Here is a 23,438-nt window from a genome sequence, read left to right as displayed (position 1 = left end):
TTCGGCCTTGTCAAAAATGGGTCGTCTCTGGGCTTTGACATTCACTCTCGTCACGTATGACTTTCGAGTTCTGTCAAAGAGGGGCAACTGTAGACACCCCATTTTTGATCGACCTTAAGACTCAGACGTCACCAGCTGAGCACTCGGTGATGACGCATGTTGTGCTCGTTTTGAGGTTGCGGAGTCTCGGCTGTGAGCCTTGCCTCCGGACTTCGGGGCTCTTTTGTGCTTTGCCTCGGTTTGCGAACCAGATCTTGTTTTCTCTGTTTCCTCTTCCCGAAGGGAGGGAGAGTTCTCATAGACCATCTCTCAGTGGTTGTAGGCTACGTTTCGTGCTCGTAGGCCATTTTTCCCGTTTGGAGCCCAGTTTCTAGTTTTCGAAGCCGTCGGCCATGTGCCTCGGTTCGGGACCGCTTAACTGCCTCCGTTTGCTCTGGTTTTTGGCACACACCTTATTTCCTCCTTTTAGAGGGACACTGTGGTCCAGGAGACCACCTTTGTGGACATACGCCACTTCCGGTGCCTAACAGCCTGTTTTCGAGGCCCTAGACTGCGCGTTTTGGCCCCCGAACCTTCGTTTTGCATCCATCTTGGTCCATTTTTGGTAGGGACCCTATTTTCATTGCTAGGGAGGTGGTAGGATGGTGGCAGGCCACCTTTTTCCCTGAAAAACCTGTTTTATCTTTTTCTCTCCCCTAAAGCCGATTTTTCTGACAGAAAGCTGGTTTTTCTCACTTTTGAGCCACAATTTCTGGCTTTTCATACCACCATTGTGTTGTGCTCATTTGGGAGGCCACCAATATGGGTAGGCCGACCAGTAATTCTTCTTGACCCTTTTGAACCTTGCTAAAAAGCTGGTTTTCCTCTCTCTTGGGTCATATTTTCTGGTTTTCCACCATACAGATGTGTTGCACTCATCTGGGAGGACACCTTTCTGGGGTGGCCGGCCAGCATTTCTCCTTGAACCTTTTGACCCCTGGTCCGCCGACCAAGGGGAGTGGCCGACCGACTACCTTAACTGGTTGGCCTGCTTCCTGCTTTTTGGTCTCTTTGAGTGTAAGCCAGCTGTGCCAGCTGGAAGCCTCAGAAGTGATCCTCCATACATGTGTATGGAGAATCTTTGAGCTTGGTTTTTAGCTTCCTTAAGAAGCTTCAGAGCCTCTCCTCTATAAAGGAGGGGTTGTGCTTCCATTGCAAGGGTTGAATACCTTTGAAGGCTTACAACTCTCTCTCTCTCTCTATATCTCTACACTTGAGCTTCCAAACCCTAGTTTTCTTGGACCATTTGCACTACAACCCTTACCACCACACCTCCTCCATCCATTCCAGCACTTTGGGACCGATTTGCAAGGGTTGAAGGTTCACCAACTTGGTCCAAAAGCTCCAGCTTTGCTGCTCTTCAAGGGTACGCACCTATTTCCCTTAAACTTGCATTTTTTTTTTGCTCCATTGATTAGCCACACTTGCACGTATTTCTGGACTTTTTCATAAACTAAAAAGTGTCATATTTTGAGCTCCTCTTGAATATTTATTACACTTTTCTGTTTGAGATCTCCTACATCCTTGTAAGCTTTATCCCTCTTTGTAGGCCTATTTTGCATCATATCTTAGTCCTACTTGTGAGCATTTTCGAGATTTGTCATAAACTAGAAAAAGTTTCCTTTTGAGCTTATAAACATGTTTACTTAAGGCCACTTCTCTGTTTGGGGTCATCTCCCCCCTTTCATGCTTTATTTCTTCATGTTTTGAGTTGTGCATGTGAGTATTTGCATTGGCCTTGGTTTGACCTCTTGGCCACTGAAATCCAATGGATTTTCAGCGGCTTGGATGTGTTTTTGAGAGCTAAAATCAGAGGGGGGTGACCCCCTGTAGACACCCCATTTTTGACCGTCCTCAAGACTTAGACGTTACCGCTTGAACACTCGGTGATCATCCGTGTTTGTGTTCGTCCTGAGTTCCCGGAGGTCTCGGCCACGCGCGCCTTGCCTCAGGATCTCTTGACTCGACTGTTTTGTGTCTGGTTTTGCACCAAACACTTGTGTTTTGCCCGTGAGGGACAGGGGATGGCTTGTTGGCCATCCCCACACATCACCGGCCATGGATTGAGGCCACCGCCATTGGTTTGTTGCCACCGGCCAAATGTTTGGCTGGCTGGCACTTTTTGTGGCCGGCCGACCATCTATTTTGGCCAAATTACATTTTTTGCCGGCCGACCACTGTTCATCTGCTTTTGCAGATATTTTTGTGCCAGCTGTGATAGCTGGCACCCACCTTTGCTCCCCTCCATACACGTGTATGGAGGGATTTCAACCTTGTTAGCTTGCCTTGGAAGCTTTACAAGGTTGAATCTTCTATAAGAGGAAGCCTTTTCTCCCTCTTTGAAAGAGAGAACATTTTTCCAGAGCTTTGAGTTCTGGGGTTGGGGTTTGTATATCCTCCATCTCTATATCTCTCTCTCTCTTGTGTATTAGTGTGTGTTTTGTCTTACTTTTGCACACAAACACCTAGTCTTACACCTTTTCTTGGTTGCTGAGGGGCCAGAGGTCTGTTCTTGGTGTTCTTCGGTGGTTTTAAGCTCAAAGAAGTAGCTGGTCCACCATTTGTGAAGAAGGTCTTCAAGGGTAACATTCTTGCTTTTTTTTTTACCCCTTTTTTGCATAGTTTTTTGACTACCTTGCAACTATTTTTAGACTTGGTGTATAACATATAAAAGTCTTTTTTTTTTGTCTACTATAAATAGTTGTTTAAGAGTGTTTTGAGCTTTGAGGTTGTTTGACCCCTCTTAAGCCTTGTTAGGCTCCATTTTTGTGCATTTTTTGGTGAGCTCCGGGACCATTGTGTTTGGGTCTCCTCACCACTGAAATCTTGAGGGATTTCAGTGGTGAGGATGGTTCCTTGAGGTCCTAAGAAGGAGAGGGCCACCCCCTCTCCTCGTTGTCCGTGAAAAGGGCCATTTTAGCCTCTTGTGTGAGCATCTAATTTAGGTTCATGTTGGCCATGTCCTAACTGATTTTTGTGCTTATTATGTCATAATATAGCTCTGTTTTTACTTGGTTTAGACACATCTTGCATGCCTTGCATACATGTCTTGTAATGCCATGTTTAGGCCTTAACATGCTTTAGGTGTTGACCCTTGTTCTAGCATGATTTTGGCCAAGCTTTGTGAAGCTTTTTGTGTATGTTTTAGTGTGCTTTAGCTCTGTTTTCAGTCTCTTTGGTCATGCTTAACATGTTTTGTATAGTTTCTTTGCATTCTAGCTTGGTGGCCTTGAATGTGTGATGTCATGAGCATGCTTTACTTGCTTTAATTAGTTGGCTTGGCACCTCTATTTATGTAATTTCAGAGTTTGGTATGTTTGCTATATGTCCATGATCATCTCTTTTAAGTGTGCTTAAGAGTTGCCTTTTGATGCTTAGGAATTGGATCATGTATGCATGCATGCATGCTTGTATCTCCATAGTTCATGGCCACTGTTTTAGGCTTGTTTGAGGGCTGCCTAAATTAGTTTAAGTCCATCCTTCATGTGTTATAGCATGCTTGCCTCGTGCATTGTTGCATACTTGGCCTATTACATGTTGTTGCTTACTTGAAATCATGATACATTTGGCATGTATTTCATTGGTCAAGTTGCTTTGCATTGTTCCTATGCTTAGTCCATTTTACATGTTGTTGCATGTTTGCCACTAGCATAGTTGTCACATGCCTTGCATGCTCATTTTGCATACTTAGCCTCCACGTCTAGGTTGCATTCCATTTGCATGCATGCTTCACCTCTTGAGTTGAGTATGATAGAGGTCGAGCCCCTTTGTTTGATTATGTGCATTGCATTCCATACCAAAATGCATACTTGGTTTCTTGGGCCATCACGCATTGAAATGCGCGATTGAGGGTCCAAGAATCAAAACCCATCCTCATTTGAGTCATGAATATGATAAGGAGTGTGGTTGGTGCATACATTGCTTGAAATGCATTGTCATACTATGTTTTGCCCTCTGTTGCTGTCAAAAACAGATTCTGCAGGAAGCTTTGGCTGGCCGGCCATCTCCAGTGCCGACCGGCCATTCATCAATGGCCGATAGCTTGAACAAGTGGCCGATGATCATTCCCTTTGGCCGGTGACCAATTCCATTAGCCGGTGGTGTTCCACAGCACTCAGAGAAGCAGCCCTGGGACTTGTACAGTTTTCAAAGGAGGGTAACAGTCAAAGCAGAGGCAACTTGTGCATGGCAGTGGCTTTCCGAGCAGAGCCGAACACGCATTGCATTGGGCCCTCTTCCCGTGGCTGTTTACAGTTTTATTAGATTAATTAATTTGATAACTAGTTTAATTGGTCTGTAATATTTAATTAGCTTGTAAGTTAGTTAATTGTATTATTCTTTCGGTCCCTCCGAGCGAGGGCAAATTTGTAATAAGTGTGGGTGCGTGTGTGCATGTCTTCCAACCCCCACTTCTTTCTCTCTTTTACTTACCTGCTTTTGATGGTTAGTATTAGGGCATGTTTAATTTAGCATACCTTATGCTATGCATGAGTGCATCATTCATCAGTATTGCATGCACCGGGCTCGGCGCATCATACTAACAGCATAATATTCCAAATATAACTTGAAAACATACTACTTGTTGCATCCTACATGCCATCCTAGGATTAGCCGAGCCTATTCTAGTGACACTCTGCATGCGTTGCATTAGCCACTTAACATGAATTAGGATCACGCATATGATTACTAACTAGTTCACTGTATTGGCTCGGAGTACGCTGTAAGTATTTATGTTTTAGCATCTCGCATGAGTGTGAATGTTTGCCATGATAGCACACTTACCATGAGGCGATGTGCTTACGTGTTATAACTGCCTGAATGCCTGTGGGTGAAGGTTGGGTTACTTAAATTGGAACAATGCATTGGATGCGAATTTTAAGCCCACTTGAGAGTGGCAAAACCATATTTTCTAAGCCCACTCGAGGGTGGCAAAATCCATGTCTTAGCCTACTCGCGGGTAACAGCATCAAACCATTCTCAAATAAACAAACATGAAATGTTTTGTTCCAATTTAGGTGACTTAGTCTATACTTGTTTGCTGTGCGCATCACATAGTAAATCTAGGCTAATAACCGCAATAAGAACGCATAATGTTTTTAAAATCAGATATCATGATTAGTAGAGGCCGGTCTTCGGACCGGGCGAGAGGGGGTGCTCATAGCTGACCTTCCCCAATCGTACCCAAGTTCCGGAGCCGAGGCAACTTTGGTGATGACGGATACATGGCCTTTGGCACGGAGTCAGGGTTTCCTGAATTCCCCCCCATTAAAAAAATATTTAGGTGGTGACTCTGTATCTGGCAAAGCAGTCCATGTTTGGCACTTCTTTTCTAAAAATCTGTTTCCTCAAAACGATTTGCTGGATTTGGACTCTTTGGTTCAGATTAAGAACGGACAACAAATCGAGTCCGAACTGTAGAGTGAGGCCCTCCCGGGGCGCGTCTACAGTTTCTGGCGACTCCGCTGGGGATTTAGAGAACTTGACTCGAACTTATGATATCTTGTTTTGACTACACTTATGTGTTTCTTTGCATTGCATGTGCATTGGTGCGCCTAGGACACCGTGTTTGCCATCTGCTATTCCTGAGCGGTTAGCCTGAGGTTGTACGCCATAAGGTTGACCGGTTACGGGCTCTGCCAGTATGGGAACACAAACCCCGGTTTTACCGGGGCACCCTTTTGACCATTCGACCTAGTGCATATCGAAATCCGTAGGGACCATTCCAAACTAGGACAGGTTGCTTACCCGATATAGGTTGTTTAAAACCGCTGTGTGCATAGTGAAACCCTAGTTCCTGACAAAATAGGACAAGGAAACCCTACCCCCAACATAGGGGTGTTTTGGCTCTCACTTATCTGCTATGTGCTTTAGAGTGTGTCTCTACAGGAATGCGTGTATCAGTTTGCAAGTTTGGGCACCAGGCCTGAGGGCATCAGTATCAGTGTTTTGGGGAACCAGTTATATCTACGGGTATTAGATTCAATTTTTTGGGACAGTGATTTTGGGGAACAGTGATCAGTAGTAGAGTACAGTTATTTAGCTATACTTGTGTCTGTTCTGATTGGGCCGAAATGCTGCGTGTTTTCTCTTTAGGTTCAGAGATTTAGTACAGAATAGCTGGTGTTCTTCTTCGCTGAGGCAAGACAGATATCTGATCCGTCAGTCACCATTCAGTTCAGCGGACTTATGATGACGCAGAGTTCAGAGGAAATTGTGGTTATGGTAGCTGCGTTAGACCAAGGGATCATCTTACAGGATGAGACCGATGTTGATGTACCGCATCCGCCCAGGTCGCTTCCTGCGCACCCGATCTGGGAACACCAGATATTTCAAGTTCGTGAACCTACCACATTTGAGTTAATGGGAATGATCGGCGACCTCCAGAGATCCGTGGCCGATCTGGCCTATGGAATGTCGGCTTCACCACCAGCCACATCATATGCCGGGAATTTTGTACCACAGGAGCCCCCGCTACTGGGGCGGATTATGATCGAGCTCAACCAACCAGAGGTTGCCTCCAGCTACAGCAACGACGTGTCAGCAACAATCGGGCTTCGCTCTGATGTAGTAACCCAAACCCCCGATCAGGCTGAGGCTAGAGGTAAGAACAAAGTGGGAACAGATACTGATCCCGTCGAACAACTGCTGTGGGCAGCCGAGGCTTTGAAAGCCGGGGGGATGAATAAGCAACAAGTATTCGCAGTCATGACTAAAGCTGTGGATGATGCTTTCCCCACTCCAACCGAAGGCAGTTCAAGCCGGGCGGAAAATTGGGATGGGCCCCGTCATGCCAAGACAGTTCCTATCATTCCTAACCCTGTACCAGGAAAAGATCAGAAGGCCAAGGCAGTGCCTGCTGACCCTTTCGCTAGTGCGTCTAGCAAGAACCCTCAGACTTCAAAGTACCTGCCTCGAGGGCGCAGAGTCTTTCATGCCATCTACATGCCTTTGTCTAGGGCATTTCAAATATTGGCTAAAAAAGGGCATCTTAAACCCCTCAAGCCTCGGCCCCTCCCGAAGAATCTCCCTCTCTCGCATGATGCTACCTTGTACTGCGCGTACCACCAACAGTCCGGTCACAGTACCGATGGTTGTTTCCGCCTTCGTCATAAAGTGCAAGATTTGATCGACAATGAGGTCATCTTGCCACCTACCTCAGCAAAGTCTGTTACCACGGAGCTATTGGACTTTGAAGATACTGCAAGTATGTGATCAAGGTTTGGACCACTTGCGGGCGGTGCTCGGTGTATTTTGGATGTGGCGTCTGGCACGCACTTTTGAGAATCTGCGAATGCCAATTTTTGTGGTTTCTAACTTGGGTGTGGAGTCAGTTCAGTGGTCTTGTTTTGAGTCTGTCTCTTTGTTTTGAGTCAGTCTTTTTGCTTAAGGGTCTGTCTTGTCGCGTCGAGTCAGTCCCATTGTATAGAACATCGGGTGATTTCGGGGTTGTTGCCTTGAACACCCTTTCGTTTTGTAATTACCCTTTTGCTTTTTGTTATGTCTGTCTCTTCCGTGGAGCTAGTTGCAACCAGGGAATCTGAATGAAACAGCTGCGGCTATCATGTTTCCGTGCTTACTGCTATTTTTGAGCTAGTTGTGCCAGAGGATTTGAATGGAATAGTGGTACATTCCACCTGCTCTCTTGTGCCCTGAAAATCATTGCATTGACCTAAGTTTTTCAAAACCTTTTTGAACACTGCGATGAAAACAAAGGGGAAGAAATTCCTCGAGATTTGCAAAACTTTGATCAAATTAAGAGAAAGAGAGGCATGCTAAGCCCTTAATGTTTGAAATCATGCTTGTTAAACGTGAGTACTAAGAAGGACCCTGGCTTGATCCAGACTGGTTCCACACTATCTTCGGTGCGACCAATCTGTCGCTTCTTTAAAAACTTTCAAAAAACAAAATGTTTTGCACGGTCTTGCGAAAACCTGTGTGGAATCGCTCTTGAGATTGTGTAGCTTAGGATCGCTCTCAGCCTCAAGACTTGAGCCCTTGCTTTAAAACCTTGAACCACAATCCGGAGTGTTCAACGATCGACCATCAAGAGAGGCCTGTGTGGCCAGATTGGAAGCAGCCCTCGAACAAGAGGCACCAAAGTCAGATCAAGAAGATCAGATCTCGTCGGAAGAAGATTGTGAAGCTAGAACAGAAGCACCCCTCCAACGAGGGGCAAAAATGTCCGATGTGCTCGAAGAGCCGAAAATGGGTCCTTCAGCAAATCAATACAATAGTCATTTTCCTAGACTCAGATGACTTCAGGATCTCAAAACCATTTGACATGGACTTGTTACACTTTTACCCTTTGAGAGGCTCGCTGGGCCGAAAACCCGAAAGGGCGACCCAGGCAAAAGGTAGAGCAAGAGAAAAATACAAAAAATGAGAATGCAAAAAAAGAAAACGAAAAAAAAAATGATGAAGAAAATAAAAAGAAAAAATGAAAAAGAAAAGAAAATATGAAAGAATTAAAAAGAAAAGAAGAACAAAGCTCGCAAGGTCGAAAACCTGCAACGGGCGCCTTAGCAAAAGTTAGAGCCTAAAAAGTGAAGGTTAATACCCGAGTGTACCTTAACCGGAACTACGTAAGGCTTGATTCCCGTGTTTGGGATACATAGGAAACCTCATCCTGAAGTCCGGCCCCCAACGCATTCATAGCGACTAAGTCCATGCAATGGTTTTTTATCTTCCTTGATTCCCATGTTTGGAATACGTAGGCAACTTCATCCTGAAGTCCAGCCCCCAACGCTTTCATAGCGACTAAGTCCATGCAATGGTTTTTTATCATCCTTGATTCCCATGTTTGGAATATGTAGGCAGCTTCGTCCTGAAGTCCAGCCCCACGCACTTTCAAAGTGACTGTGTCCATATATTGGTTTTGACCATTTTCGTCTTCTCTGTGTCCGAGAGTTTGGTCGTGATCATCACTAATGAGGACTGTTTACAAAATGCTGTGGCGTTATCCAGACAAGGGGTAACTTTCCGTTGCCATGAGTCGTCGTTCGAACCAGGGGCAACTTTCCGTTACCGTGCAGCGTCCTTCAAACAAGGGGCAATTTTCCATTGCCTCCAATCCGAGGTTGCGCATCTTGAAGTAAGTTCTGCGCTCGTTGAGCGGCGGCCGTTTGCGAAAATAGTTTTTGAAAATTTTTATTAAGGTTGACTATTTTCTTGAAAACTATTTTATTTTTCCAAAACTGGACCATTTCTTGGACCCAAAAAGGGAAAATTTTCAGTGCTCACAGCCCAACTAGCGTGATTTTAAATCAGAAAATTAAACAAGTATGTTAATCTGACTGTCATTTTGGTCAAAATCGTTTCAATAGAGAACCAAAACAAAAAATGGTCAAAATGATGAACTAGGGGAACAGCTGAGTCAGGCTTCTTGTCTTTCCCCCATCGCCAACATACTTGCCAAGAAGGGCACAACTGAAGCTGTCATTTAAGGGCTGAAAGCTCTCTCAACCTCCGAGCAACGAGGTATCAAACCAAGTGGGAAGCACGAATCTGAAGGGATCAAGGTACTCCGTTCCCTTTACCTGGGGCATTGACCAAACGCCACCAGAAGAAACAGCCGTGAGCTAACTATGTCGGGCGTGAACCCACAACTTCCTATTCATCCATTAAACACCTCGGGAAGGGATAAAAATGAGAGAATAAAGAATAGAGAGATGTAAGTTGAGAGAAAAAATGAGCCAAAGGTTCTTGAGAGAAAAACCGAGCCTGAGGGCCGAATGATGTGAGAACCACAAATAAGAAAGTGTGGGAAACAATACCTAGAGAAACTGGCTCCTCGTGATCTGAGGTCCCCCGTCTTCGTTAACGCGTCTGTATGTCGTGTCTTTTGTTTTGTTTACTTCAACCTTTGTTTTGAGTCTTTTTCGAGTGTGTCTCGTTGTGTTTAGGTTGTTTACCTTTTTGTCTCCGCTAGTGAGTCGTTCTCGCTATGTCCAGTTGTAGGCTCGCTACCCCGGTTTAAAAAACCCTTCTTCAATTTCAAAAATTAATCATTTTGTGCTCAGAATGCTATGCCATTCTCCACATCTGTGCGAAAACATGATTTGGTTCTTTCATACAACTGCAGGGTCCACCCCCGATAAGTGTGAATAGAAAAACCTAGGCCTCTCTGAAGCTTTTGGGTTTCGGATCGCATCTGAGTGTGCTTCAACTTCAGCAGATTCAACCTTCATGGTCTGTCTTGTCAGATTTGGGCTGTTTGTTCAGGATCCGCTGTGTGCAAAATGAACCAAGCGCTGTGTTATGGGCTGTATGCAGATTAATCCCCAGTAGAGTATGGGCCGAGTGTTCGGACTGAGTAGTGATTTGTATGGGTTATTTCACTGTTGGCTGGTTCGTTATCTGATTATTACAATACGAATGTTCAATTTTTCAGACAAAAGATCAATCTTATTTACATTGAGGTGTAATATGATGCAATGCGATGCAATGTATGAAATGTACAAATATAACACTTTTTCAGATAAAAAGTTTTGTTTCATTTCATCATCTTTTTCAAGTACAAAGTTTTGGAGAAAACAAAAGAAAACCTGCCTATGGTAGTACAAGGTACTCTAGCTACCAGCAAAAAGTACAAAAGAAAAAGAAAAAGAAAAATAGCAAAATCTGGATCAATGTCACAAGGCCGCGGGTCTAGGGGTCCGTCCTCGTCCTCTTCCTGGACGGAGGTCCAGGAGCATCGTCGTCAGCATCGTCATCTGAGTCTGAGCCCGAGCCGTCTCCGGTCTCCTCCTCGGACAACTCTGCCTCCGCCTCTGCCTCAGCCTCGGACTCATCATCATCATCAGGGACGGGTGCTCGTGAGCTACTCCCAACATGGGTGCGCCCCGCCTTGGTGCGGGGGTATACTCTGCCATCTCCTCCAGTAGAAACAGAAGGTCCAGCTGGAGCACCTCCCACAAAAGGGATCTGGAAGGGAGGCTGAAAAGTACGAAAGGCAAACGCATCAGTATACTGTAGTTAGTATGCTAGTGCAGGATGCAAGGTATGAGTACAGTGTGTGAATACTGTAGGCAGTATGCCAGTGCAGGATGCAAGGTATGAGTACAGTGTGTAAATACTGTAAGTAGTATGTCAGTGCAGGATGCAAGGTATGAGTACAGTGTGTGAATGCCGTGAGTAGTGCTATGAACAGTCTGTGGGCTACAGTATGTCAGATGTCGTGAGGGCAGTGTATCCAGTGTGGTGTTGTGCATCAGATATGAGAAACAGTTTATGTATGGTTTGAGACCGCGGTCAGAGAAACATACCGGAATGCTGTAAATCGCCAGAAGGTCGAGGCTCTGCTAGAGCATTCCCATCACGGAGGCGGTTAGCTCTAGAGACTGGCGAGTGTACTCAGAAGGGGCCTGCAAAAGCGTTAGAAGCATCAGTATTCTGCGGAACATCAAACGAAATGAAATGAAATGACTGTGCAGAATGCAAAATGTAGAAGTACATACCGGAGGCAAGCCATAAAACCCGACTAGCTCGTGGTCCGCCGGAGGGGAAGCAATAGGGATCTGGTAAGTCGCCTCACCCTGCCCTCGGCATGTCATCGTCACGGGCAGTGCTGGCCAACTAGCCCCCTGTCCCCTTCGAGCTCCACTCCTGCCACGGCCCCGAGCCACCCTCGGCGCTCCTGCTCCCACTCCTGCTCCTGCTCCAGCTACTGGCGCTGCAGGTCTCCCTCTCTCAGCTCGGCGACCACTGCTCAAAGGCCGCATGATATACGTCCTCACATACTCTGAGTAGTCGCCTATGCCTCTGAAGCGGGTCGCATCCCAGCCGATCGTATAGTCGGCCATCTGCTCGGGAGTGAACATCTCAATCTCCCTCATATGGTCAGGAGGGTGAACCGGGACTATCTGCTCCGGCAAACCCAAGGTTTGACGCAAGAAGCGCTCACCCAGGTACCAGGTCCGACAGACCGGGCCCTCTAATAGAAGTCTGAAGCGGGAAGTCTCCTCTGCACTGGCGAATCGCTCCTGTATCTCGGCTGGCAATGGAGCCCAAGGCTGCCAGGTGATCTGAAAACAAAATGCAATTTGTTATCTACTGTTATGGAAAATACTGTGCAAAGCGAAGCTCAAATGAACTACAAGTTCTAAACATACCTCTGGGGGTTATGGTGTCGAAGTAGTAGCGGAAGAAGATAAACATCTCCCGGGGCCTCTGGACGCACCTCACGTCAAAGCGACGCGAGAACGGAATGACGAGAGGGGTCTCCACGTCTGGCACTGGGGCAAGTCTCGAAAAATAGGCGTAGACCCACAACTACAGAGCAAATACCAGTATGCTTATCAGATAAAGCAGAATGCAGAATAAAAGTAGAGTGTACAGTGTGTGCAGTGTACAGTCAGTGTAAAGTAGACTATATGTGTGCTGTGTGTGCAGTATACGGTCAGCGTGAAGCAAACCACAGTGTGTACAGTGTACAGAGTACAGAAAATATAGAACAGAAATGAAAAACAAAGAAAGGGATGTACCTCCCAAGCTCGCCAGTAACCTCCGAGCAACTGCCCACTGCAACGGGAGGCTGAGCCCATGTACCCGTAGAGTGTGGCCAAGGCTGCTTCACCCCAGCCATAGCGCAGGATCTTGGTCACGTCCACTAGAGCGCTCAGCAAGCAGAGGGGCACGGTGTTCGCCCGATCGGCGAAAATGGTCGTCCCCTGCAGAAACATGAGGAAGCCGCGCGCGTACTGCTCCTCCCCTAACCGAGTGATCAGCGCCTGATCCCAGAAGTGGCTCTCGAACCACGAATATCGCAAATATCCTGCCTGAGCGAGTGGCGACTGAGTGCCAAGCAAGTGTATCTGGGCAGCGTACTACACATCCATGTCTGTGTTGAAGGGGATCGGATCACCCCCTACCCCAATGGCGGTGAGCATCGAGAAGTCATAGGGAGTCATCGTCATGTCTCCCATGACAGATATGTGGAATGAATCGATGGTGTCCCACCACCTTTCCGCTAGAGCAGGAATGAGAGGTCTGCTCGCAGTAAGCCGAGAAAGTCCTCTGCAGAAGGCGCCGAAGCCCGCCTGATCGACAATGTGACGGACTGCATCCGGTAACTCCATGTACCAATCCTTGGCGGCAACATTCCAATACCTGCGGACAGTATGGGAATGTCCCTGTTCAAAAGCAAATAGTTGCGAAGCAATATAAAATGTACAATTTTGAAGAGTATTCAGAATTGGTGGCAATATAGCGTATGTGCACGTTTTTAGGTTCAAACAAACATCGGGTGCCGGTGTGCTCGCAGTGAACTACAACATGTGATGTGCCAGTGTGTTTGAGTGGTTCAGGGCAAATGCAGTGTGTCCACGTGTTCCATTCAAACAGATATCAGTTGCAAGTGTGTTCACAGTCAACTACAGCATACAATGTATCGGTGTATCCGAGCTAAGCAGTTGAAGAACAGAATCAACTTATGGCAGTTATGTTCTACATTGTGGAAAACAAAAAAGAGGGAAGAATGTACCTCGAAAGCGCCAAAGGACATATGAGACGTCAGCTCGCGCAAAAGAAGCTCCTGTGGCATGCCCCTGTCGAAACTCTTGAACTGGCAAAGACCGCCAGGAGGTAGCACGTGAATCGCCGGCCGGTAGGTCGCCGGGTCGAACGGGCGGACACTCAAGGGGAAGAGCTCAGCCTCTGGGTCCATCTCGTGATCCGGGGTAGTCCTGCCCCGTGGAATATCATCCGCCATGTCAAAAGTGGTGTGAAGATGGCCAGAAATGTGGAAACTAGGCTAGAATCCGAAAAGTCAACGGAAAGTCAACCCCGGGAGGGCGGAAAATGGCCGGAAAAGCTGAAATGTGGAAAAAGCACAGGAATCAAGGAAAACTTGGGGGAAACAAACCCCAAGAGGCAGAAATCAAAAAAAACTACACCGAAACGAAGTTTCGTTCGGATGAAAATGATCGAAACGCGAAGATCTTCACGAATCAAACATCGAAAGGGGCACGAGAATCAAGGAAAATAGAGAATGGAGGCTCGGGAATACTCTAGAGAGAGGGAGGAAGGAATTTCGACCAAGAGAAAGTGAAAAGAATAGGGCTAGAGGCCCTATTTTATAAAGCCCATGCCGAAATGACCAAACTGTTCCGACTCAGCAAGATTTGGCCGGTCGACTAAATATTTGGCCGGTGTAATGTTTCTATGGCCGGTGAACAGCCGGTGACCTCCCATGATGGCCGGTGAGCCTCCTATAACCTTTTTGGGTCGTAAGTGTAGTTTTGGGGCCTTCAATTGCTCAAGACAGTGCAAGAAAGTGCATTTCCGAAGCTCAGCCGATCTCCGTTTCGACCTCAGACCATGTCTTCTGTGCTTGGCACCTAAATACGGATGCGGTGTATCCTTTTTGTATCCTTTTGTCTCTTTCAAGATTCGAAAGTTGCCCCCACATGCATTGTCTTGCATTTGCATACCTAACTTGCATTGTTTTGCACCTTAAATACGCCCGGTCTGGTGAGACCTTAAACACACTCCGGTCTAGGAGACCCTAAATCCTCGAAAGATGCAAGACCTTTGGTTTTTGCATGCATACACACATCGTAACAAGCACAACTTACATTGATGTGCCCTGCATCTCAAGCGACAGGCGTTGTCGCACATTCGAGTCCACATGCATTATTATGCATCTCAAGCAACACGCATTGTCGCGCATTCGAGTCCATATGCATTACCATGCATTTCAAACGACCCGCGTCGTCGCATATTCGAGTTCACATGCATTTCAAAAGCCACGCGTCGTCACACATTCCAAGATCATTTGTATTTTCATGCATCACAAAAGCCGCGCGTTGTCGCTTGTTTCAAAAACAACATGCATCGTTTGCATTTCAAAAAAAGAGAGAAAACAACAAAAACATGCATCATTTGCATTTCAAAAAAGTGCATTATCATGCATTTTCCCTTCATCATGCATTGTTATGCAAAACAAAAAAAAAAAAAAAAACAACAACAACAAATAGTGCATATGTCATGCATTGCATCGTAAGTAGTGCATATGTCATGCATTCATTGTAGATAGTGCATAGGTCATGCATCCCTTGTATACATTGCATATGTCATGCATTTCATTACAAATAGTGCATACGTCATGCATCACTGTAAATATCGCATTTACATCCATCCATTGCATATTTGTATGTATTGCATTGTAGCTTGCATGCATCCACTGCATCACATTCATCTATGGCTTGCGCCTTTCCATGTTGAGCTTGGTTTGGTATGTGCCCATACTTTTCGCCTTAAAGCACAGTTCTACATGTGTACGCGCCTATTCCACTGCTGATATTGTGGTTTGAGGGTTGCGGCACCTTTTCTGTGTTAGACGCGGTTTGTTTGTATACATGCCTTTCCTAGGCAATATATGTTTTGGCCCGCGTGCCTTATCCACTGTATCCATTCCATCCACTACATATTGTATATATTGCATTGTAGCTTGCATGCATCTACTGCATCACCTTCCATCTATGACTTGTGCCTTTCCTTGTTGAGCATGGTCTGGTATGTGCCCATACTTTTCACATCAAAGCACAGTTCTGCATGTGTACGCACCTATTCCATGCTGGTATGTTGGTTTGAGGGTTGCGGCACCTTTTCTGTGTTAGACATGGCTTGTTTGTGTACATGCCTTTCCTAGGCAAGATATGGTTTGGCCCGCGTGCCATATCCATTTTGTATATTACATTGTAGTGTAATTTTTGCATCCAGCATTAGGATCATGTTCTTTCATTAGCGGGTCATTCCCCCACCTATGTCAATCCACCCAATTATTCGTTCTTTTGTCCGTCTACATCACTCATAGTTCTGCATGTGTACGCGCTTTGAGGGTTGCGACACCTTTTCTATGGTAAACGGACTTTGCATCTCCATCATCTCTTTGACATTTGTGTGGTTTTGTACCGCTCGTGGTTCGATTATGATTCAATTGCATTGCATTATCGTTTGCATTGTTTATACATAGTTTTGTATATACTGCATATCATTTTGTATTGTCACACATGTTGCTAACAATATTATACCTGTTGAGTTTTCTATCTCTTTCAGGCACGATATTGTATGTATGGTTCATTTAAAGCTGGTGCAACCAGACGAGCCGCACAGGTATTGTATCCTCCGAGTGAGATGTATCGAGGATTGCATAATTCTCTTACATCTTTTCTGCATTATAGTGTAGTTGGATTGATGTATGCTAGCTTAAAACTGTTGCATGTTATGCTTCGTTACAGCTTTCTTTGCATGATCATAAGTTATGCTCGACTTCTTGCATTTTCAGTTGCATTTTGCCCCTACCTTCGGGCGCATATCTTTATTGTCTTGCATGCTTTGTCTAAGTCTTCGGCTTTGTCAAAAATGGGTCGTCTTTGGGCTTTGACACTCACTCCCGTCATTCTTATGACTTTCGAGTTCTGTCAAAGAGGGGCAACTGTAGACACCCCATTTTTTTACAGTCCTCAACACTTAGACGTCACCGCTTGAACACTCGGTGATCATCCATGTTTGTGTTCGTCCTGAGTTCTCGGAGGTCTCAGCCACGGGTGCCTTGCGTTAAGATCTCTTGACTCGACTGTTTTGTGTCTGGTTTTGCACCAAACACTTGTGCTTTGCCCGTGAGGGATAGGGGATGGCTTGTTGGCCATCCCCACACATCACCGGCCATGTCTTGAGGCCACCGGCCATTGGTTTGTTGCCACCGACCAAATGTTTGACCGACCGGCACTTTTTGTGGCCGGCCGACCATCTATTTTGGTCAAAATGCATTTTTTGCCGGCTGACCACTGTTCATCTGCTTTTGCAGATATTTTTGTGTCAGCTGTGATAGCTGGCACCCACCTTTGCTCCCCTCCATACACGTGTTTGGAGGGATTTCAACCTTGTTAGCTTGCCTTGGAAGCTTTACAAGGTTGAATCTTCTATAAGAGGAAGCCTTTTCTCCCTCTTTGAAAGAGAGAACATTTTTCCAAAGCTTTGAGTTCTAGGGTTAGGGTTTGCATATCCTCCATCTCTATATCCCTCTCTCTCTCTCTTGTGTATTAGTGTGTGTTTTGTCTTACTTTTGCACACAAACACCTAGTCTTGCACCTTTTCTTGGTTGCTGAGGGGCCAGAGGTCTGTTCTTGGTGTTCCTGGGTGGTTTTGAGCTCAAAGAAGTAGCTGGTCCACCATTTGTGAAGAAGGTCTTCAAGGGTAACATTCTTGCTTTTTTTTTACCCCTTTTTTGCATAGTTTTTTTTACTACCTTGCAACTGTTTTTAGACTTGGTGTATAACATATAAAAGTCTTGCTTTTGTCTACTCTAATAGTTGTTTAAGAGTGTTTTGAGCTTTGAGGTTGTTTGACCCCTCTTAAGCCTTGTTAGGCTCCATTTTTGTGCATTTTTGGTGAGCTCCGGGACCATTGTCTTTGGGCCTCCTCATCACTGAAATCTTGAGGGATTTCAGTGGTGAGGATGGTGCCTTGAGGTCCTAAGAAGGAGAGGGCCACCCCCTCTCCTTGTTGTCCTTGAAAAGGGCCATTTTAGCCTCTTGTGTGAGCATCTAATTTAGTTTCATGTTAGCCATGTCCTAACTGATATTTGTGCTTATTATGTCATAATATAGCTCTGTTTTTACTTGGTTTAGACACATCTTGCATGCCTTGCTGTAGACGCGCCCTTGGGCCTTACTACAGTTCAGGACTCAAAGTCACGGTCCTGTATCTAATCTCGCAGAGTGCGATGCAAGACCGATGAAATCATCAAAGAGTCCAAATTCGGGAAATCGGTTTTTGAAAACAGATTTTTTGAAAGAAGTGCCAAACATGGACTGCTTTGCCAGATACAGAGTCGCCACCTAAATATTTTATTTTGGGAAAATTTAAGAAACCTTGACTCGTTGCCTAAGGCCACGTGTCCGTCATCACCAAAGTTGCCTCGGCTCGGGAACTTGGGTACGATTGGGGAAGGTCACTTCATGAGCAGCCCCGCTCGCCCGGTCAAAGATCGGCCTCTACTAACCATGATATCTAATTTTGAAAACATTATGTGTTCTTATTCCGGTTATTAACCTAGATTTACTATGTGATGCGCACAGCATACAAGTATAGACTGGATCGCCTGAATTGGAACAAAACATCTCATGTTTGTTTATTTGAAAATGGTTTGATGGTGCTACTCGCAAGTAGGCTAAGACATGGATTTGCCATCCTCGGGTGGGCTTAGAAAAACATGATTTTGCCACAATCTAGTGGGCTTTAAAACTCACAATTAATGAATTGTTCCAATTCAAATAACCCAACCTTCACCCACAGGCATTCAGGCAGTTATATCATATAAGCACATAGCCTCATGGTAAGCATGCTATCATGGCAGTAACTCACACACATGCAAGGATGCTAAAGCATAAACACTTACCGAGTACTCCAAACCAAAACAGAAGCTATGTTAGAAATCCATGCATGATCCTAACTATACAGAAATGCCTAATGCAACACATGCAAAATGTAACTAAGATAGGCTCGGCTATTCTGAAGATGGCATGTGAAATACTACAACTAACAAGTATTCAACTCGGAATTGAAATACAAATGCAGTTAGTATGATGCGCCGAGCCCTGTGTATGCAAGACAGATGAATGAATGCAGACATGCTATCATACTGTATGCTAATTGAAACATGCCCTAATCTAACCATCATAAGCTGGTAAATAAAAGGGAGAAAGACGTGGGGTTGGAAGACATACATCACACTCACGCACACTTATTACAATTATGCCCTCACTCGGAGGGTCCAAAAGAATAATACAGTCCGAATGAATAGTACAGTCCGAATAAATACAAAAATCCTAATTAATTAACAAATTAATCTAGGAAAGCAGATAAATTGGCATGCAAATCCATGGACCGCCTCAGCTCTATTCCAAATGATGAATGATGCATGCTCGAGTTGCCCGGCGCGAAAATCCATTGCGGTGTCCCGATTTGCCTCTGTTTGCAATTAATGTCGGAATACTGCGCAACGCTCCAGAAGGCCGATGATTTCTGATTTACTGCAACAGAGAGCAACAAAGGGGCATGGCAAAGTATTTCACATATGTATGCATGACTACTCTTCAGGGAGTGTAGTCCTCGATCCTCGTGCCACCAATCATGCATATCGATGCATGATGGCCGAGGAACCGAATTGCACGACTCAATATGAAATGAATGCACATGAAAACACAACAAGACCTAAACTCCATCATGGGTAATCCGGAGTGTCGGTGACAGGAAATTGAGACACGTTCCGTCACTCGGAGTACGAAACGTCCCTCGTTTCCCGTGCTTGGGCCAACTCCTATCTCAAACATAATGCAAATGAGATGGCATACACAATGCGACTAACATACAACCTAGCATACGCAATGCTATGAGATGGCATACACAATGCGACTAACATGCAACCTAGCATACGCAATGCTATGAATTGAAAAGGCATACACAATGCATAATGGACTTACACCAACATAAGTGGACCTCAGCCACACTCACGTCAGTAGCCGTAAGATGAAAAAGAGACAATCGAAATGTGTGCAAACATGCACGCAAACCGAGGACCGAACCTAAGGCATTGAATGCCACTCTACCAAAACATGGCAAGGATGAAGCATGGCATTCAAACATGTAATTTTTAGCACTGAAACATAATGCTAAATGGTCCCGAAACATGGAAATATGGCACCCGATGCGTGGAATATGCCCCGAAACTCAATATTAGGCACATGCATTGAACCACAAGTATACAAAGAAAGCATTATTTGATCATGAAGTCTAAAGACAGAACCAAGGCCATCCCAAAACATGCACATTTCTAGTTTAGAGCATGGCCAAAAGATGCTAAAATGATAGACTAAAATAGCATGCAACATTGACTAGCAAACATGGTTTATAAGGCAAATATATGAAGCAAATGAGAACTCACCAAACCAGCCAAAAACAGTGAATAAAACATGCCAAAATATGCCCAAATAATTACTGAAATACAGCCAATGCATGTAAAAATGAGGGGCTTCTTTGGAAGGCCATTCAAGGGGTTGTTAAGCACATATAAGATAGACACATAGCATGACCAAAAAAACTCTGTAAATGAGTTATGACAGCCCTAAAACTCACAAAATGGGCCCTGAAATCAGTCTAGGAAACATGGAAAGAAAGGCCTCCTCAAAAGGCCTTGAATGAAATTGTTCTACACATGCATTGTAGGTATAAAAAATGGCCAAAAGGGCCCTGGATAGACCTAAGGAAGACCCCAAAACTCACAAAATTGGACCCAAAAAGTGACTTCAATGCATGCAAAATAGGGTCCCTTTGGAAGGCCTAAAAGATCCCCAAACAAGACAAGGAGAGAGGGGGTCACCCCCCTCTAATTTTGGCCCTCAAAAAAGTATCCAAGCCACTGAAAATCCACTAGATTTCAGTGGCTAAGAGGCCAAACCATGGGCAATGCAAGTGCTCTAATGCATAGCCTTAATCATGAAGAGATGAAGCATGCATAGGGGGAAGATGACCCCAAAAAGAAATAGGACCTTGACAAAACTTGAAGAGGAGCTCAAAACAAGACTTTTTCCAGTTCATAACAAATCTCGAAAATGTTCACAAGTAAGGCTAAAGTATGATGCAAAAATAGCCCTAAAAGAGAGATTGAACAAACAAGGAAGTAGATGACCTCAAACAGTAAAGTGACCTTAAACAAACATGAAGAAGAGCTCAAAATAAGACTATCTTAAGTTTACACCAAGGCTCAAAAATGCTTGCAAATGGAGCTAAGGTATAGGGCAAAATAATGCAAAAACGGGGGAAATGAGGACTTACCCTTGAAGAGCCGACCTCCAGCAGCTTTTGGACCAAGTTGATGAGCTTCCAACCTCTGCAAATGGCTTCCAAGGTTCTGGAATGGATGATGGAGGTGTGGTGCTAAGGGTTGTAGTGTAAATGGACCAAGAAAGTTAGGGTTTTGGAGCTTGGAGTAGTAGCAATGGAGGTGGGAGGTTATGTGCCTTGGCCAAAAATGTCTAACCAACTGAGATGAAGAGGAGGGCCTCTCTTATAGAGAAGAGACTCCAAAGCTTCTCTTGGAAGCTTCAAAGATCCTCCATACACGTGTATGGAGGATGCACCAAATGGTCTCCAGCTGGCACAACTGCATTACACTCAGAAAGGGCAAAAGCAATAAGCAGGCCGACCAGTTCAAGTGGCCGGCCGGCCACTCCCCCTGGTCGGCCGACTAGGGGTCAAAAGGTTCAAGCAAAAATGCTGGTCGGCCTACCCAGAAAGGTGGCCTCCCAGATGAGTAGAATATAGCTGTGTGGAGAAAAACTAGAAAATGTGACCCAAGAGAGAGAAAAGCTAGTTTTTAAGCAAGGTTCAAAAGGGTCAAGGTGAATTTTTGGCTGGCCTACCCATATTGGTGGCCTCCCAGATGAGTAGATCACAATGGTGGTATGAAAAGTCAGAAAATGTGGCTCAAAAGTGAGAAAAGCCATCTTTCTGTCAGAAAAATCGGCTTTTAGAGAGAGAAAATGAGAAAACTGGCTTTTCAGGGGAAAAGGTGGCCGGCCACCATCCTACCACCTTTCTAACAATGAAAATAGGGTCTCTACCAAAAACGGACCAAAACAGATGCACAACGAAGGTTCGGGGGCCAAAATGTGCAGTTTGGGGCCCCGAAAACAGGCTGTTAGGCGCCGGAAGTGGCGTATGACCACGAAGGTGGTCTCCCGGGCCACAGTGTCCCTCTAAAGGAAGGAAACAAGGTGTGTGCCAAAAACCAGAGCAATCGGAGGTAGCTAAGCGGTCCCGAACCAAGGCACACGGCCGACGGCTCCGAAAACTGGAAACCGGGCTCCAAACGGGAAAAATGGCCTACGACCACGAAACGTAGCCTACGGCCACTGAGAGATGGTCTACGAGACCTCTCCCTCCCTTTGGGAAGAGAAAACAGAGAAAACAGGACTTGGTTCGTAAACCGAGGCAAATCATAAAAGAGCTCCGAAGTCTGGAGGCAAGGCTCTCAGCCAAGACTCCGCAACTTCAGAACGAGCACAATATTCAACATCACCGAGCGCTCAACTGGTGACGTCTGAGTCTAAACGTTGGTCAAAAATGGGGTGTTTACAGTTGCCCCTCTTTGGCAGAACTCGGAAGTCACACGTGACGGGAGTGAATGTCAAAGCCCAGAGACGACCCATTTTTGACGAGGCCAAAGACTTAGACAAAACATACAAGATAACAAAGATGTGCCCGCAGGCATGCCCGCAGGCAGGGGCAAAATGCAAAATGATATGCACAAAGCCGGATATAACTTATGATCATGCAAAGCAGCAAGCTGTAATGAAGCGCACACGCAACAGTTTTAAGCAAGAATGCAAAGCAACAACTACATTTCATGCAGTTTAAGAATGCGGAGAATCGTTCGATTCTCGCCATGTCTCACACGGAGAAGATACAATACTTGCGCGATTCGTCTGGTCGCACTAGCTCCAAATGAACCGTACATACAATATCATGCCTGAAAGAGGAAGAAACTTGACAAGTACGACATAGTTAGCAACACATGTTCAACGCTACCTCGAATGCAGACGAGCAGGGTGCCGATGGGAAAGTGCATCGCAATGCAAGAGATACGCGCGTAACAACGTAAGCTAAGCGTGAGGGTATAACAATACCAATGAAACATGCACAACAATGCAAGTGGTATGCATGAGAATGCAAGTGACGTGCATAACAATGCAAGATAAGTGCAAATTCGAATGCATGTTTGGCGCGAAACAACGAGCAAAGAAATGCAAGTTTCGACGAGTGCAATTTAATTGCGACCTCCGGTTTACCTCTAGAAAGGGTCACAGCATACTTAAAAAGGATACATCTTGCTCTTGACGAGTGACGATGAAACACGCATCGAAAGTTGGAGTTAGAGTTCCCGCGGAGGGATTTCGCGACGAAAAGTGCACTTTCCTTGTAATTTCTCGGGTCTCGAGGACTCCAATCATCACCAAAATTTGCAGAGACCTTGTAGACCACCTTGGGAACACCACCGACCAGGTTTGGAGTCCAAGGGAGGCCACCGACCAGGTTGGAGTGCAAGGGGTGGTCGGCCTACCAGAAAAGGTGGCCGGCCGACCACCTAGCCCAAATCCGGGGCAGTTTGGTCTTTTTGCTCCCATTTGTTTAAATATACATGTCCAAAGCTCTTTTCCTCATAACTTCAGATTCGAAACTGCCTTCTCCTCCTTCCTAGACCATTTTCTCTCTCAGATTTGCGCTCTATACGCGTTTTCCAACGCCCCACGCCAAGTTGTTTCGCGAAAACTTTCAGTTCTCTTCACTTTGAGCCGATTAAAATTTGATTTCGGAGCTTCTTTTCTCATTTTCACCAC

This window comes from Camellia sinensis, chromosome 5 (genome assembly GCF_055761805.1).
Source record: "Camellia sinensis isolate YWXY chromosome 5, ASM5576180v1, whole genome shotgun sequence".
Taxonomy (NCBI): Eukaryota; Viridiplantae; Streptophyta; class Magnoliopsida; order Ericales; family Theaceae; genus Camellia; species Camellia sinensis.
The sequence above is the reverse complement of the archived record's forward strand: the minus strand, read 5'-3'. Positions refer to the sequence as shown.